Below are 17,970 nucleotides of genomic sequence, written 5' to 3' on the forward strand. Positions count from 1 at the left end.
TCCTACAGCCATTTGTATTCTGGAGATTATGTACTGGTTTGCTATCAGAACCTTTTTTATTAGAATTAATACATTTTCATTAATTCATTAATCTAACTTTTAGAAACCGCCGTATAAAGATCTGAGTTGCTGCTGGAAAAGCAACGGCAATGTTATTACAAGAAATTTACATTTAGGGCATTTAGCAGACGCTTTCATCGAAAGCAAAATAGAATACATGTAACATGGTACTTTTACATAAATAACACGCTTTTCAAAATTCCAAACGTAAACCTGCCTATAAAATGTAAAAACTAAAAACTAGGCCTATATATAACATGTTACATACAAGACAGACAGCATACAACAATAACACAATGTTAAGATCTTAAAAAAGACTTTACTCGCACATTATATTTGAAATTATAATGCTTTTTTAAATAAAAGAAAATATCAATAATGGTTTTCATAACAATGAATCTTAATTTGCCGAAAAAGGAATGGTTATAATAATAGTGTGTATGTAAATGTCCACGCTATAAAATATGTGTAAATTATCTGTGATCTGTGATTCCTGTCCCCCATGTCATGTAGCATCTCAACCACCATCTGCCATCTCATTTAATTATGCAAATAGGACTGTGGGTCTTTCTCCTCTTGCTCACCCTTATAAGTTGTCAAGTGCAAAACAGGACATCTTCCTCCAGTTCAGCTTCAACACAAACCATGTTCTCTGTAGCTGTACTGCTGCTGCTCCTGGCTGCTGGCTCTGGTGAGGCTTCATGAGAAAACATATTTATTCATTTTTTAAGTAGCTCATTCATGACCAAAAGCTTGTCGTCTCTACAGGTGTGAACTGTGAACAGCTTACTCAGCCAGGGTCTCTGACTGTCCGACCTGGTCAACCTCTGACCATCCGCTGTCAGGTCTCTTATTCTGTTAGTAGCTACGCGACAGCTTGGATCAGACAACCTGATGGAAAGGGACTGGAATGGATAGGCGATGAAGGAAATCTGAAAGACTCCCTAGGTAGCAAATTCAGTATTTCTGTTGACGAGGCCAGCAACACAGCTACTTTACAAGGACAAAACATGCAGCCTGGAGACTCAGCTGTGTATTACTGTGCCAGGCGCCACAGCGTTACAAACTGTTGTCAAGGATGAACAAAAACCCTTCACCCGTGAGGTGTTATTACTTGAATCCTCCAGAAGGGGAGCTCTGAACCAAACACATCATTCGAAATAGATTATTTTACTCATGAAAATCAGCTGATAAATAGAGGGAGAGATGAATGCCAAGCCGTCTGGAACAATTTATTTACTTTATTGTTCATTGATCAGTTAGGCCTCATTACTAACTTACTGAAAGACTTGTTTGAAATATACAAACAGGGAGAAATACAACTCATACAGCAATTTTTTCTGACGATGTTTACCTGGTTCTTTCCCCTAATTTGTGTTGAATGATCATTGTGAAACATGTATTATTTTTGTTCTTCATTTGCATTTTAATCAACAGAATTGGCTTATTAATCATCATAGCTGTACCTGGAAACAAAGCATCAGCCAGACATATATCATTTTATCACAAGACAGAACACATATAACACCTTATTATTAGACAGATAACATTTCTTAAAATAATCCAAATATAGACCTGAAAATGAAATGTTATAAAAGGACAGAAAGCCTCACGTTATTAAAAAACAAAAAAGTTAGGCCTACAAATATCATGAACCATACTAGACTTACTGCATACGCACAATAACAGAAAATGTTAATCTTTATTCTAAAATTACATTAGAAATTCTATGAATGTTTTTTTTTAAATATGTAAGTATTAAAACAGATATGGATGATTATAAATCTTGATAACCCGTTAAAATAAGAAATTATAAATAAAATAAAAATATATAATGGTAATATGGTTTAAGTAACACACTATCAAATAATGCAAAAAAACGTGTAAATTATCTGGGATTCCTGCCCCGCAGGTCATGTAGCATCTCAACAAACATTTGCCTTCTCATTGAATTATGCAAATAGGACTGTGGGTCTTTCTCCTCTCGCTAAGCCTTATAAGTTGTCAATTGTAGAACAGGACATCTTCCTCCAGTTCAGCTTCAACGCAAACTATGTTCTCTGTAACTTAACTGCTGCTGGTCCTGGCTGCTGGCTCTGGTGAGGCGTCATGAAAAAACATCCAACCCATAAGAAACATATTGATTCATGTTTAAGAAGCTCATAAGCTAATAAATACAGAAAGTCAAACTCTGAAGAACAAACAATTACGTTATTAGTTCAAAACATAAACAGGGCAAATATATGTATTGATCAATCCTACAGCCATTTGTATTCTGGAGATTATGTACTGGTTTGCTATCAGAACCTTTTTTATTAGAATTAATACATTTTCATTAATTCATTAATCTAACTTTTAGAAACCGCCGTATAAAGATCTGAGTTGCTGCTGGAAAAGCAACGGCAATGTTATTACAAGAAATTTACATTTAGGGCATTTAGCAGACGCTTTCATCGAAAGCAACTAACAATAAGTACATCAGAAAAGTGAAACAGTATATCGCTGTTGGTACAATAAGAATGTTCATAGAACCCAGTGCAAAGCACCAACAATCACTAGGTTAACCCATCCCCCGTATTCAACAAAGATAGATATGTTAACATGCTACATAAGTAAGCACTGTAACTAAATATGACATATACACCTGCATCCATTACAGCTATGGCAGATAAGTTATCTGGTTCACTTGCACCTCTTTGTAACTATAGTGGTTATGTGGAGTGCCTTACTGATGACCTCAACATTGCCTTGTCTGTTGCCATTGATTCAGTTGCTCCGAACGTAACTAAAAAACGAACATTGAAAAAACCAGCCCCCTGGTTTAATGCAGAAACGCGCATTCTGAAGCGAAGCTGCAGGATCCTTGAATGCAAATGGCGCTCGACTAAACTTGAGGTCTTTCATCTTGCATGGCATAACAGTCTGCTCACCTATAAGGGTGCGCTGACTATTGCCAGGAACGCCTACTTTTCCAGTATCAACAACTTGAATAGAAACAATCCTAAGTTTATTTTTGACACGGTGAGGAGTCTCACTCAGAAACAGACTCAGACCGTAGTTTGCTCGATCGTGGCAGGTGAATTAATGGATTTCTTTGAGAATAAGATTCAATCAATGAGAGAGGAAATTGACGTTTGCCGTGGGGCTTGTCCTACACATCCTGTGGGGCAGGATGGGGTCCTGCCAAGTAGGATGGGGAACTCTAACGGAACTCTCTTGGAGTTCAAGGCAATTCCTTTGGTGGAACTTGAAAGGGTGATAAAGGCATCAAAGCCAACCACTTGTATGTTGGATCCTCTCCCTTCCAGGGTTCTTAAGGAACTTCTTCCCACGGTGGGGCCTGCCTCTCGCTTATGAATCTTTCGTTTTCAACAGGAATTGTTCCTTCCAATTTCAAGGCTGCAGTGCTAAAACCGCTACTCAAAAAGCCTGGCCTAGATCCTGAATTAGTCAGGAACTATCGGCCTATATCGAATCTGCCCTTCCTGTCCAAGGTATAGGAAAGGATTGTAGCAAAGCAAATCATTGATTATCTGACGAGGAACAATCTCTTCGAACCTTTCCAGTCGGGGTTCAGGAATTTCCACTCAACTGAAACTGCTATTACAAGAGTTGTAAATGACATCCTTCTTGCTTTGGATAAAAATACAAGCTCAATGCTTGTGCTGCTGGACCTGAGCGCTGCGTTCGATACGATCGACCACAGCACTCTTCTTTACCGTCTTGAGCACTATGTTGGTTTCGGGGGTACGGCTCTTGGTTGGCTTGAATCGTACTTCACAGATAGAACCCAATTTGTGCTTCATGAGGGTTCAGAATCAAAGCACTGTAAATTACGCTTTGGCGTACCACAAGGGTCGGTCCTTGGTCCATTACTTTTTGCAATCTACATGCTTCCCCTGGGCGACGTTATCTGCAGCTTCGGAATTAGTTTCCATTGCTACGCGGATGACACCCAGCTCTACATTCCTGTAGATTCCGGGGACTCGGCCCAGATTCAAAGGGTTGAGTCCTGTCTGGCTGCTGTGAATGGCTGGATGTCACAAAATGTCCTACAGCTTAACACTGGGAAGACAGAGCTGATAATTATCGGCACGAAGCGGGACCGGGAAGAGTTTGAGGATGTCTCTCTGTGGTTGGATGGCTTCGCCATCCCACAGAGTGCGTCCGTCAAAGATCTTGGTGTCCTGTTTGACCCTCAACTATGCTTTGACCAACATATCAGAAGTATAATTAGAATTGCCTTTTTCCATCTGAGAAACATTGCAAGAATCAGACCAATGTTATCTGCAGTGGATGCAGGGACACTGATTCATGCTATTGTTTCGTCAAGACTGGACTATTGCAATGCACTGTTCTCGGGATTACCGAACTCTACCACAAAAAGTCTACAGCTGGTACACAATACGGCAGACTGCTGACCGAGAAAGTTTGATCATATCACACCTATTCTCGCCTCTCTGCACTGGCTACCAATACATTTCAGATCAGACTTTAAGGTGCTATTGTTAACCTATAAAGCCTTGCATGGATTATCTCCATCCTACCTGAAGGACCTGATCATTCCTTATAGTCCTTCTCGGTCCCTCCGGTCTTCGGGAGCCGGCCTTCTTTCATTGCCGAAGGTTAAAAAGAAATCGGCTGGACGGGAGCGTTTGCCTATCGAGCCCCCTTCCAATGGAATAGGCTGCCATCAGCGATCAGGGAAGCTGACTCTGTGGACCTATTTAAAGGAAAGCTCAAAACGCACCTCTACAATCTTGCATTTGGAGTTTAAAAACGACAGATGCGAAGTGAAGACCACTCTGTTTGCTTGTGCTTTTCTTATTACATTATACATTCCCACTATGTACTTTTCCGTTCTAATTCACTATTCTGTGTGTTCTAGCGTATTGCGGGTACTGGACTGGATGCCTGGACTCTCCTCATGGATAACCGGCCAGAACCCCATCACGTATCATGTATTTACCTGTATGTCAATTGTGGCACCCATTGCACTCCTGACCATCCCTGGAAGAAGGGATCCCCTACAACACGTTTCTTCTCAAGATTTCTTCCTTGCTGATTTCAAGGGAGTTTTTTCTTGCCCGTGTGGGGGCATGGGTAAAGGGGGGTGTCGCAAATATTTGGCCTGCTAAGCCCTTTGAGACTGTAATGGTGATTAAGGGCTATACAAATAAAATTGAATTGAATTGAATTGAATAAGTAAGTACATTAAGTATCAGGATGTACAACTAACCCAGTGTCACAGAACAACACAGTCTCACTCCCTACTTGTCAAATGTGTGACGCATGGACATGGATCCCTGGCCTCAAATTCCGACGAAAAATGTGTACCTTTTGTGTTGATTTTCGACGTGGGGGTCCGTCAGACAATCATGTTAATGCCTCACTGTCGGATATACGAAAGGAAATCAATGTCCATCAACGGTGATGCCGTCACGTTATGCAACTATTGATTTGTTTGACATGATCAAAAAAAAAAATATGCAGACCATCAGAGCCATCTACCTTAAACAGAAGAGGATTACGGCCACACATGAAAAAAATAAGTAAAAAATCGGACTTTATTCTCAGAATTCTGAGAAAAAAGTCAGAATTCTGACTTTAATCTCAGAATACCGACATTAATCTCAGAACTCCGGGTACCTGTAAGGACCAACCTCTGTGGGAGAGACACTTTGCTTCATGCAATAGGAGGAAACCACACGCAGAGTAGCCAGTAGCCCTAGCCTACTTGTGCCGAGATGTCTTCCTTTAGTGACTTCTTGCGGGTTCGAGGGGTTCCCAGAAGAAGCCATTTCGTTAATGGAAGACCAAAAGTTGAGTGAAACTGGAACATGTGTTGTTTTGGTGCCAATTTCACTCACCTTTTGGTCTCCCATTAACAAACCGGTTAATGATACCCGTAGTTCTGACTTTAAAGTCAGAATTCTGAGGAAAAAGTCAGAGTCAAAGTGTGGCCCTCATCCTCTTCCCTAACCTTAGGTTACTTTAATCTTTCACAATTGTATTCAGCTCTGGTATAGGTAACGTAAGGTAAAACAAATCATAATAATGATGATGATGATGATATAATAATAACTATAATCATTGAATATTCTCACTTTGTGTATCTCTGTTGGCCAATCAAGTCCATCATCAGCGATGCCGTCAATCTATGCGCCAGGATCATTGCGCTTCTGAACTCAGCAGTAAGTACAGCTCTGACTTTGGCTTACAAAAATGTGAAAAATTTAAAAAAAGTTTTGTTTGTTGACAATCTCGAAAGTGCACTGTTAAAAATACATGGGATAGAGATGGATATAAGTGGTCTAGCTGCTCAATCAATTCTGCTCAAATTAAGATAGCATTTAAGGAAATAATCGATTTTATAATAATCAAATTTTGTGTGCGTGTGTGTGTGTTATTTTCTGTGGGCCAGCCTTTTTGCCTCTGAAATCTCTTCATCTGTTCTTTGTTAAAAAATATATCATGTCTACCTGATGTTGTTTTGTGTGTGTGTGTGTGTGTGTGTGTGTGTGTGTGTGTGTGTGTGTGTGTGTGTGTGTGTGTGTGTGTGTGTGTGTGTGTGTGTGTGTGTGTGTGTGTGTGTGTGTGTGTGCGCGTGCGTGCGTGCGTGTTGTGTAAATTTCATCATGGCTCGAAAGAAGTTTAGGCCCTGCCCCTCCTGCCAAGAACCTAACCAGGTGAGGGAAAAGTGGAATAGAGCATTAGACCTATGTCCAATGTTCTAATATGTGGTTTAATGTTATACATTTCTCCTTAGTAGGTCACGTGGACACTAAAGTATGCTCCTACTAAATTACTTTGTATGATATCTGTGCTGTGTTACAAAACAGGGATAATGTAAGATGTCTGGATTGATATAAATTTCGATTGCTTGTTTTGCACCAAATGCCATATGCGTCATTGATTAGAGTAGCCTGGGTGCCTCAAAGCTCTGCCACTTTCACTGTATGATTATCATCCTTTGCCATGATCTGTTGTGTACTTACTTAAACTCTGGATAATCCTGTGTCAATCCAGAGACGCATATTCTGAATTGCATTGTGCTTCATTTGTGCCTCTTTCCTGTATACAGCCAAATTAAACGCTGTATCTTGAATGTACTTCTTCTCTGTGACTGTGGATCTGATGTCTCACTTTGGTATACTTTTACCAACCCAGGTGAGCCGAAAACCTGCAGCTGTTGTTTCACAGCTCTCTAAAACAAGGGAAAAATAACGGCTAAAACTGTGTCCTTGGACAGGAAGTGGGCGGAAGGGGTATAAAAGTTAATATTTCATTGAGCATTAATGATTTGCTTCACTTTCATTAATATTGTGTGATAGGGCAAGGACCTAATTTTACAAAAAAAAGTGTAATCTGTTAGTGAATTGAAGTGTAACAAATTATTTATGTTTCTTTGTCATTTGACTGACATGCATGGAATAGACTTTATTTTTGACCGGGCGCTCATGTACATTTATTTACATATACAACCGGCTACGTTGTAAATAAAACCTATGCATGCTACTGAACTCTCTGTTTCTGCTAAAGGCAGATCACAGAATTCAGACCCAGTCACTATAAAGCCATTCTTGCATGATTATGCAAGTAGATAACATGCTCCAAAATAGGTCAAAGTATCTGGAGGAACGCGGTTCCCTCGCTTACTGCAACACCACCTTCTACAGGCCACAGAAAACACACATCACACCGGGACCCGTTTAGAGGTATAGAAAGAAAATCAAAAAATACAGAGAAACATGAGAAAGTTTTCAATTGTCCGACCAATAAAGCCACAGTAGATGAGTTACATCATTTAATCTCCCCCATTTAAATATATAACCTAAAGATAACTATTTAGAAAGTGTTCCATATTCTTGAATTCATGCTAGTTGGCGTATTTTTAGGTGGAAGATGAGGAGGAGCGCTGTTTGAACACGTTAGCGGAGGACAGGGCTGAGCAGGCAGGACCATAAAGCATCACCACAGGCCTAAAAAGCCTCTTGGAAAGCAGAAGTGAAACTTGGTCACTTCAGTGGTGCATTAAAGACACCAGGTGCGAGACTAAATATGGCAGCAAGGGAAATATGCTTCACATTTTAATATCAAGAATGATTTACCTTAGTCTTTTTGTCGGTTTTGGAATTTTCTGGACCGTTGCCCACAAACGTATTTAAACTTGTACCCACTGGTTAATTTCCTCCCAAAAAAGTTTTGACTTAAACAATTGTTGATATTCAAAGATTTCCTCATTTTACTAAAATAAGAAATAAGTTCTTTTTGACTGTTTCTGCAAGCTGTAATAATGCCTCTCCTTCTTTTCCCGATCCGACTCCTCCTGCCACACAGCCATGAGGTTCTTTTTGATGATTGACCTACACTCAGTTTACCCCAGCCTCACTTTTACGTCCACCTCTTTCCTTCGTGAAGCCCTTTTCGCTGCCCCATCCGCTAGCTCATTCCGATATCTTTATGAAACTTTACCGGTTGATTAGCCACATGATTAGAAGAAGAAAATACATTGGAAATTTTCTGTAATTGTATGTTAAGATATGCGCAAATGTGCATATATTTTGAAACAAAGAATCGGACCAATGGAAAAAGCCAGGGTCAAAATATTTTTTTCTTGTTGTTCCTATATTAAATAGAAAAATATTTACAAAGGGGATTATGGATATCTCCTTTCGTTATCCAGTTAATCAGAAAATACTGCCAATGCCTTAAAAATTTATTGCCGCCCTATTTTTATGTATAAAATGTCATGTAAATCAGGCCAAGAATGATGTATCAACAAATCCCCAAAATCTTCATATGGTAGCTGAGAATAAGATTCTAAAGTTTGGTGTATGTAGGTGCTACAGAAGTGGAGATTCCTTGCTTGGCGTGTGAGGAAAAACTCATTTTGAGAAAACGGCCTTTAAAGATTTTTATGGCAAAAGCTAACCAGGAAGCTTGAGAGCATACCACGTGATACATTCGAACCAATTGTCTTGTCGGAAATTGAGTCCAGCCAATCAGATATCAGTTTTATGTTGTGCAGCAGATCGAGTGCTTTCCAACGATACCACGGAACACCTATGACAGAGACCGGCTGTAATTTGAAACGGTGCGTAATAAAGCAAACTTTTGGTGAATCTTCTGTAAAATTCAGAGGCGCAAGTTGACAAACTATAATAAAACAAACACCTAAATGTTTTGTTTTTACTTTTTTCTTCTTTTGTGTGAAACATTACATGTTGATGGTGCAAAATGGCCCAAAATGTCAAAATTGACCACTGACTGAAAAATCGATGATTTTGCCTGCCGTGTCTCGCCTTAAGATGCCCGCCAATGTTGCAGTTCTCTCATAAGATAACACACTTATGCTGCTATCCATTTGGATTCACGAAGTGGTAAAGCCGCAAATCTCCCAGCTTTCTTGCGGCATTTCACTGAGGCACGCACCCTTTTGGTCTTAGTATCTCGTCGCTTTCAAAGTAGAGCGAGCAGAGCTGTACAACTCGCAAAGAAGATGGCTGTGCCCATAGTTAATGGGGGATGAGATGTATTTTCTTTCTATTTGTACCACGTTGGTGGTTTAATGTCGTTTTTAAAACCTCTTACACACTTGATTTCATTGCTGCTTTAATCCGGTCACCAATATATGCATTGCACGGTCTTGCTTTGCGTGCAATTCAATGTAAAGTTTTGTTTTGAAGCTGGTTTGCTAAAGAGGCTATGTTGCTAATGATGACTAGCCTGCTACTACTCCCCCTCGTGGCTCAACAGAAACACAAATGGCAAACTGGAAGGCTGGCGCAAGGGAAATACGTCACGTTCTCGTCGTTCGTACCAGCGTACCATCCAAATGGATAGCAGCATTACATCTATCTCTGGCACTGGTAGAACTGGGTGGTGGCAGTCAGGAGATTGCTGGTTAAACCTGTGCACACTGATTACTCAATGTGCAACAGGTGTGCAGCCTCACCCAGCCCCATTCTCGGCCAGGTGAGGCTGCTTAAACCAGCCATCAACCACACAAACAACCACACACAAACAGTGGCATTTAACTTACTTTCGCTCCGTATGTGTGAGACCAATCATGTTGCTGGGAGCCTATATCTTTAAGTTCCTAATTCTCAAACAAAAACTCTTAAAAAAGAAAGTTTGAAATCAAAATCGTACAGACTGTACAATTGTAGGCCTACCGCTATAAAGTCTCCCTAACAGGTAACAAGCCGAAAAAAACAGTACTATCAAAAACATGCTTCTTGTTTGAAAGATTTTTTAAACAGGTAGGCGTGTATTTGAGGGGCAGTTTCATGTCATCAAACAGTGAATCAATCAATTAGTTAACGTAAGATAAGATACAACTTTATTAATCCCCCAGGGGGAAATTCGGGTGTTTAAGCAGCAAGAAGTAAGACAGCCAAAACTGAAACTGTAGAGATAGATGCCAAAATAGTGCCATAGTATTTCTGTACAAAGCAAAAAGTATTATTTCCTCATATACATTTAGTTGGCGACCCAATTAAAATCTCCCGCGACCCACATGTGGGCTGCGGGAGATCCAGTCGGTGGTAAAACTGCTCTATGCAGTCTATATATAATACAGTGGCTGCTGGGCTACGGTAGAATAAAATGATAAGGAAAAAGGCTTCAATGCTTCCTTTCTTTTCGAGTGTATCGAGTATAGGGTACACTGAACCATCCTTTAGGAAAGGAAAGGAGCTAATGCTGTCCCACAATTCCATTGTGGGACAGCATTAAGAAATAACATTTTAAGAAATTCATCAATCGGCGGTTCAATCAACATGACCGACAGTTATGTCATACAATCATATGTATGTCATAACTGGGATTCATGTCGATAAATATGAATGGACAGGAGGTTAAACTTGAGAAAACATTTCACGATGTGACAATCATTTCCGTTCACCTTTGTGCCTATACTTTTATTTCAGATCCTTGGTAATGAAGATATATTTTTTTCTCTGGGTTATAAAGCCTGCATGAAGCAACACAAAGTATGCAAAGTATCTTAACATGTGCGCTTAGGAGACCATCTTCGGAAAGTTGTAGGTTCACCAGCACAGATCAACGTCAAAATAGGTACATCTTATATACTTTCCTCCGTTCGCAGCCCAAGCACCTATGCATTCTCCTTCACATCTTTCCTTGACCTCATGGTGTTTTCCATCAAGGTCAAAAAAAGTCGGAATGAAAAGGGAAATCGAATATAATTCCATTCGACCGTAGGCTAAATAATCCGACTGCATTTACACTAGGCTGCCGTGGCGTAACCACAATGGTCAAAGATGGACTACTCAAACGCATCTTAGAAACTTTGCCCCATGTTTTCTTACTGTGTTGTTGCATGCAGGCTGTATGACAATCCATTGAAAAATATATAACTCATTACCAAGGCTGGAATTCAAATAGAAAATTTGGATAAAGCTTCCCAGTCACAAAAACTAAACAAATTGGTTGATAATATTTAAAGATGGCAAATATACAATTGGAAAAAATCATACTGCTTTTTTTTCTTTTAGGATGATTTAGTGGTTTGCTATCATAATGATTAATGAGTATGATTGCTGTATGATATGAATTTTTTGCTTCACTTTAAACAGTGTCTGTAAAGGTCCTCTGAGGGGGAACAGGGAAAAGATAGCAGCAGTCAGACTGTTACATTTTATAACAAGGCATTCAAACAAAAAAATATGTATTTTTATTTTCTTTGAATAACATGATAGATGATACATACACACGATAACACAAAGTCAAAATCTTGTCTTTGTCCACGCAGTTCCAATCAGAGGGAGCAGAGCACTGTAAGGCCTTCACCCCAGTTCAGTGTGGACCGTAAGCACACATCATTCACATATCCCTGTGGCCTTAGACTTTGAGGCAATATAAAGTAATGTGAAAGCACACCATTTAATCGTTTCACCTATATAGTTGCCTTATAGATTTTCACGGCGGGACAAGAAAACATAGCAGCAGCCAGACATATATAATTGTATCATGAGACAGAATACATAAAACATGATATTTTTGGATAAATGACATGCTTTACAACATTCCAGTTGTAGACCTGCATATACAATTTAATCAAAAGATGGAAAACAACATTTTGATAGAAAACTAAGAAGGTTGGCCGACAGAAGTTTAGATCTTCAAACCGCCTTATAATAATATTATTAATAATGATTATAATAATAGTGTGTAAGTAAACGTACACATTGTAAGAAAATGCAAAAATGTGTAAAGGATCTGTGATTCCTTTGTCCCATGTCACGTAGCACCTCAACCAACATCTGACACCGCATTGAATTATGCAAAAGGACTCAGGGGTTTTCTCCTCTTGCTCACCCTTATAAGTTCTGAAGTGTAAAACAGGACATCTTCTTCCAGTTCAGCTTGAACACAAACCATGTTCTCTGTAGCTGTACTGCTGCTGCTCCTGGCTGCTGGCTCTGGTGAGGCTTTATGAGAAAATATCCAACCAATAAGAATACATATTGATTAATAGTTGAGAAAGCTCATTCATGACAACAATTCTCAACAGGTGTGGACTGTGAACAGCTTACTCAGCCAGAGTCTCTGACAATTCAACCTGGTCAACCTCTGACCATCCGCTGTCAGGTCTCTTATTCTGTTAGTACCTACGCGACACATTGGATCAGACAACCTGAAGGACATGCACTGGAATGGATTGGATATATTTATACCGGGGGCAAAAGAGTGAAAGACTCCCTCAGTAGTAAATTCAGTCTTGCCGTTGACAGCTCCACTAAAACAGTAACTTTGCAAGGGCAAAACATGCAGCTTGGAGACTCAGCTGTGTATTACTGTGCCAGAGAGACACAGCATTACAAACTGTTGTGAAGGATGAACAAAAACCCTTCACCGTGAGGTGTTATTACTTGAATCCTCCAGAGGGGGAGCTCTAAACCAAACACATCATTCAAAATAGATTATTAAACTCATGAACATCAGCTGATAATAGAGGGGGAGACGAATGCCGAGCTCGCTTGAACCTTTCATATTTTGATCCGTTAGGCCTACTGTCATGGTTGTCCGTTTCCTTGTCTGGTTTTGGTGTGTTTCCCTGTGTTTCCTGTTTTACTTTGGTATCTCTGTCTTGTTTCTCCCCATGTCCTGTCAAGTTTCCCTCCGGTGTGATTACTGCTCCCTCCCTAATGTCTTTCAGCTGTTCCTCGTTGCGTGCCCTGTGTTTTGTATTGAAGCCCTTGTCTTTCCATTGTTCCTCATCATATCATTGTTGTTTTCTGGTGAGTTGTGTCCTGTGTGTTACCTGTGTTCTCGGTGTTCCTTGCCTTTTTGACATTTGGAGTTAATAAATTGCCCCTTACCTGAACTGTCTGCATTTGGGTCCTACCTCCCTGCCTGCACCCGCTAACTCTTAACAGAATGATACGACCACGATGGGCCCAGCAGACATTCTGAATTCGGTCCGAGATCATGCCCAGTTCCGGCTCCTAGATCAAGGCCAGTCCCGGCCCCTAGTTCCAGGTTTCCGACCCCTGCCCCAAAGTCAAGTCCCCGTCCCCCGAAGCTTTCCAGTTCCCAGTCCCGGAGTTCCCCAAGTCACCCGTTTCCTCTGAAGCAGTCCGGGTCCCGGCCCCGGAGTTCCCTGAGTTCCCTGTGTCCCCTGAAGCAGTCCGGGTCCCAGACCCGGAGTCCCCCAAGTCCCCAGTTTCCCCTGCAGCATTCCGGGTCACAGTCCTGGGATTCCCAGGTTCCCCCGTGTCCCCTGAAGCAGACCGGGTCCCAGCCCCGGAGTCCAGTCCTGATTCCCCTTTAACGCTTCCGGGTCCCGAGCCAGCTCTCAAGCCCAGCAGTCTCGAGCCCACCCCCGCATTCCCCGCTCCCAGGTCTGGTTCACCTGCTAAGTCCGGCGATCCCAAGCCCACACCCAGGTTTGCCTAATCATCGTGCGGACCTCAGGTGGTTTCTTTACCTATTGGTCAGTTGCGCGACCTCCAGAAGGGTTCCCTCGCCTTCGTCTTCGACACTGCCGGCCTCCAGAAAGGGATCCCTCGCCTTGGTCTTCCCGATGCCGGCCACCTGTGGGGCTTCCTCGCCTTCGCAGCTGCCGGCCTTCAGAGGGGTCTCTTCGTCTTCACCGCTGCAGGCCTCCTGAGGGACTGAGCACCCATCGTCCTTGCCGCCGGCCTCCTGAAGGGTTCCGCTTTCACTCTGCCTCTGCTTGCCTCCCAGGCTGTCTGCCTGAAGCTCCCTGCCATACCCTAGTGCATCTTTTCTGGCCGCCCTCCTGACACCCCTCCGTTCTGCCCCACTCCTGTTCCCTGGCCAGCCGGTCACCCTGTGCACTGCCCCATTCCAGTTCCCTGGCCAGGCCTCCTCCTGGCTCCCCTCCACCCACCATATTTGGGTTTGACTTTCTTCTTTTTCTTTGCTTGTTGTGGGTCGCCTGGTTGTCGACTCTTAAAGGGGGGGCTACTGTCATGGAATGTCTGCTTCCTTGTCTTGTTTTGGTGTGTTACCCATTACTGCACCCTCCCCTAATGTGTTTCAGCTGTTCATCGTCGTATCATTGTGGTTTGTGGTGAGTTGTGTTACCGGTGTTCTCGGTGTTCCGTGCCTTTTTGCCTATTGGATTTGATAAATTGCCCTTTACCTGAACTGTCTGCATTTGGGTCCTACCTGCCTAACTGCACCGCTAACTCTTAACACCTACTGACTAACTTACCGACCAACTTGTTTGAAATACACAAACAGGGAGAAATATTTTTGATAACAACTGAATATTTTTGCGTGTTTCATTATCCTAATTTGTGTTAAACGTTCATTAGGATTTTTTCATTGACATTTTAATTGTTACAGTTGATGTATCGCAATGGCGGGGCACACCAAGTTTTTGGCAGGGTTCTCTAAATATTCTAGAACACTCCGGGTGCTCCGGCGGGAGTCCTGGAGCTCTAAATCTAAATAATATCGTATTATGCATAGATATCTATATCATATAATATATATTATCAAGGCCAAAAGCTGTGTGCGCCTCCAGACAATATTATCAATCTCCAACGACGGGTTGTGTCGGGTTCTCCGACGTCTCTGGTTCTTCCACTTCCACATCAATCTGAAGTAGACTGAACCGCGACATTGTCTCCCACTGGAGCCCCGCTGCCGGCTGCAGAGCCACCACCGCCTTGGCAGCGAGCAGCGCCGAGGCACCACCGCCGCACCTCGCGGCGGTGGTGGCTCGCGGCGGTCGTGCCTCACGGAGGTCGTGCCTCGCGGCGGTCGTGCCTCGCGGCGGTGGTGCCTCGGCAGCGGGGCTGCGGCGGGAGACAATCGCGGGCATCAATCCCATCTCCTCCATGTCGCGGTTCATGTACTTCAGGGAATCAAAGCAAAAGCTCCTTTCCCCCAATTCCTTCTCAACCATGGCTGAGATAACCCCCACTACGAGTCTCGTGTTGGAAATACCAGAGTCACAGAGAACCCGAGGTTATCCAAGTAATGAAGAAGTGTACAACACTTTTATAACAGTGTGTGTATTCACACACACACACACACACACACACACACACACACACACACACACACACACACACACACACACACACACACACACACACACACACACACACACACACGTGGCGCTTGCATGGTCGTAGCTCATTATCTCATTGGCGGGCCAAATTCTCTGGGCGGGCAAAGCAGAGAAAGGGGAGGTAACATCTCCGCGTGTGACGACATATGGGGAAAATTGCAAATCGGCGCGTCTGAGCTTTCTCTTTTCAAAGGCAGAGCAGGATACCTAGTGCTCGTTTTACACTTAACGCCATTTGTAGCTACTGGGGGACCATAGGCAGACTAGGGGAACTCATATTAACGTTAGAAAACCTCTTAAAGTGAAATTTTCATGCCATGGGACCTTAAATCTCCACAGCTGGCATCAGCCATATCTTTTTAATTCAAGACAGAACACATATAACACCTTATTATTAGAAAGATAACTTGCCTTACAACACTCCAAATTTAGACCTGGAAATAAAATGGTATAAAAGGACAGAAACCTGACGTTAACATAAGCAAAAAAGTTAGCCCTACATATATCATGATGATCCATAGCCTACAAGACATACAGCATACGCAAAATAACAGTTTACATCTTAAAACTGCCTTTATTCTTACGTGACATTTCACGTTTTATTCATGTTATTTCTTGTAAAAAAGAGCAAATATTAATAATGATGTGTATGATTATAAATGTTAATAACACTTACAAATATTTTATATTAAATATTATGGTAATATTGTTTAAGTAACACACTATCAAATAATGCAAAGAAACGTGTAAATGATCTGTGATCCTTCCCCATCCGGCTCGTGTATCATCTCAACCAACATTTTCCGCCTAATTGAAATTTGCAAATAAGACTGTGGGTGTTTCTCCTCTCGCTGAGCCTTATAAGGTGTCAGGTGTAGAACAGGACATCTTCCTCCAGTTCAGCTTCAACACAAACCATGTTCTCTGTAGCTGTACTGCTGCTGCTCCTGGCTGCTTGCACTGGTGAGGCTTCATGAGAAAACGTATTTATTCATATTTGAAGTAGCTCATTCATGACCAAAAGATTGTATTCTCTACAGGTGTGAACTGTGAACAGCTTACTCAGCCAGAGTCTCTTACTGTCCGACCTGGTCAACCTCTGACCATCCGCTGTCAGGTCCCTTATTCTGTTAGTAGCTACATCACACATTTGATCAGACAACCTGATGGAAGAGGACTGGAATGGATTGGAGGGATTAGTACTGGTTGGAAAGGAGCGAAAGACTCCCTTAGTAGTCAATTCAGTCTTGCCGTTGACGGCTCCGGTAACACAGTAACTTTGCAAGGGTAAAACATGCAGCCTGGAGACTCAGCTGTGTATTACTGTGCCAGAGACACACAGCATTACAAACTGTTGTAAAGGTTGAACAAAAACCCTTCACCGTGAGGTGTTATTACTTGAGTCCTCCAGAGGGGGAGCTCTGAACCAAACACATCATTCAAAATAGATAATTTAACTCATGAACATCAGCTGATAAATAGAGGGAGAGATGAATGCCGAGCTCGCTGGAACCTTTTATTTAGTTTTTTATTTATTGATCGGACAGACCCACTGACTAAGTTGCCGACCAAGCTATTTGAAACATATAAACAGGGAAAAATGTATTTTGTTAACAACTCATGCAGATATGTTTGCTTGTTTCATTATCTTAATTTGTGTTAAATGATTATTATGCTATATCTTTTCTTTTTGTTTTTCACTGTCATGTTAATCAACAGAGTTGCGTTATTAATCTTCACAGCTGGAGTTGGAAATAAAGCATCAGCCAGACATAATTTTATCACAAGACAGAACACATATAACCCCTTATTATTAGAGTGATAACATTCCTTAAAAGACTCCAAATTTAGACCTGACAATGAAATGTTACAAAAGGACAGAAAGCCTACGTTATTAAAAAACAAAAAAGTTAGGCCTATAATATCATGATCAATACAAGACTTACATCATACACACAATAACACAAAATGTTGATCTTAAAACAGCCTTTATTCCCAAATTACATTTAAAATTATATTAACATTATTTTTTAAATACGAGCAAATATTAAAAAAGATATGTATGATTATAAATCTTAATAACCCTTTAAAATAAGAAAATAAAAATAATATCAAAAGATATTATAGTAATATGGTTTAAGAAACACACTAACAAATAATGCAAAAATGTGTAAATGTTCTATGATTCCTGTCCCCCGAGTCGCGCAACATCTCAGCCACTCTGTGGTGCCTCATTGGGTTATGCAAAAAGGACTGTGCGTCTTTCTCCTCTCGCTCTGCCTTATAAGGTGTCAGGTGTACAACAGGACATCTTCCTCCAGTTCAGCTTCAAC

At 41.5% G+C, this 17,970-nt stretch overlaps 2 long non-coding RNA genes across 2 annotated transcripts; both read left to right on the forward strand.

Moving 5' to 3' along the window:
• Positions 1-1,141: 1,141 nt before the first annotated feature.
• Positions 1,142-17,315, forward strand: LOC115538067 (uncharacterized). Its single transcript, XR_003975037.1, has 2 exons — positions 1,142-2,159; positions 16,678-17,315. It is a non-coding gene; the product is annotated as an uncharacterized LOC115538067 (long non-coding RNA).
• On the forward strand, positions 5,676-7,168 carry LOC115538122 (uncharacterized). The gene is made up of 2 exons (XR_003975092.1): positions 5,676-6,254; positions 6,711-7,168. It is a non-coding gene; the product is annotated as an uncharacterized LOC115538122 (long non-coding RNA).
• Positions 17,316-17,970: the final 655 nt, after the last annotated feature.

This window comes from Gadus morhua, chromosome 2 (assembly GCF_902167405.1).
Source record: "Gadus morhua chromosome 2, gadMor3.0, whole genome shotgun sequence".
NCBI lineage: Eukaryota > Metazoa > Chordata > Actinopteri > Gadiformes > Gadidae > Gadus > Gadus morhua.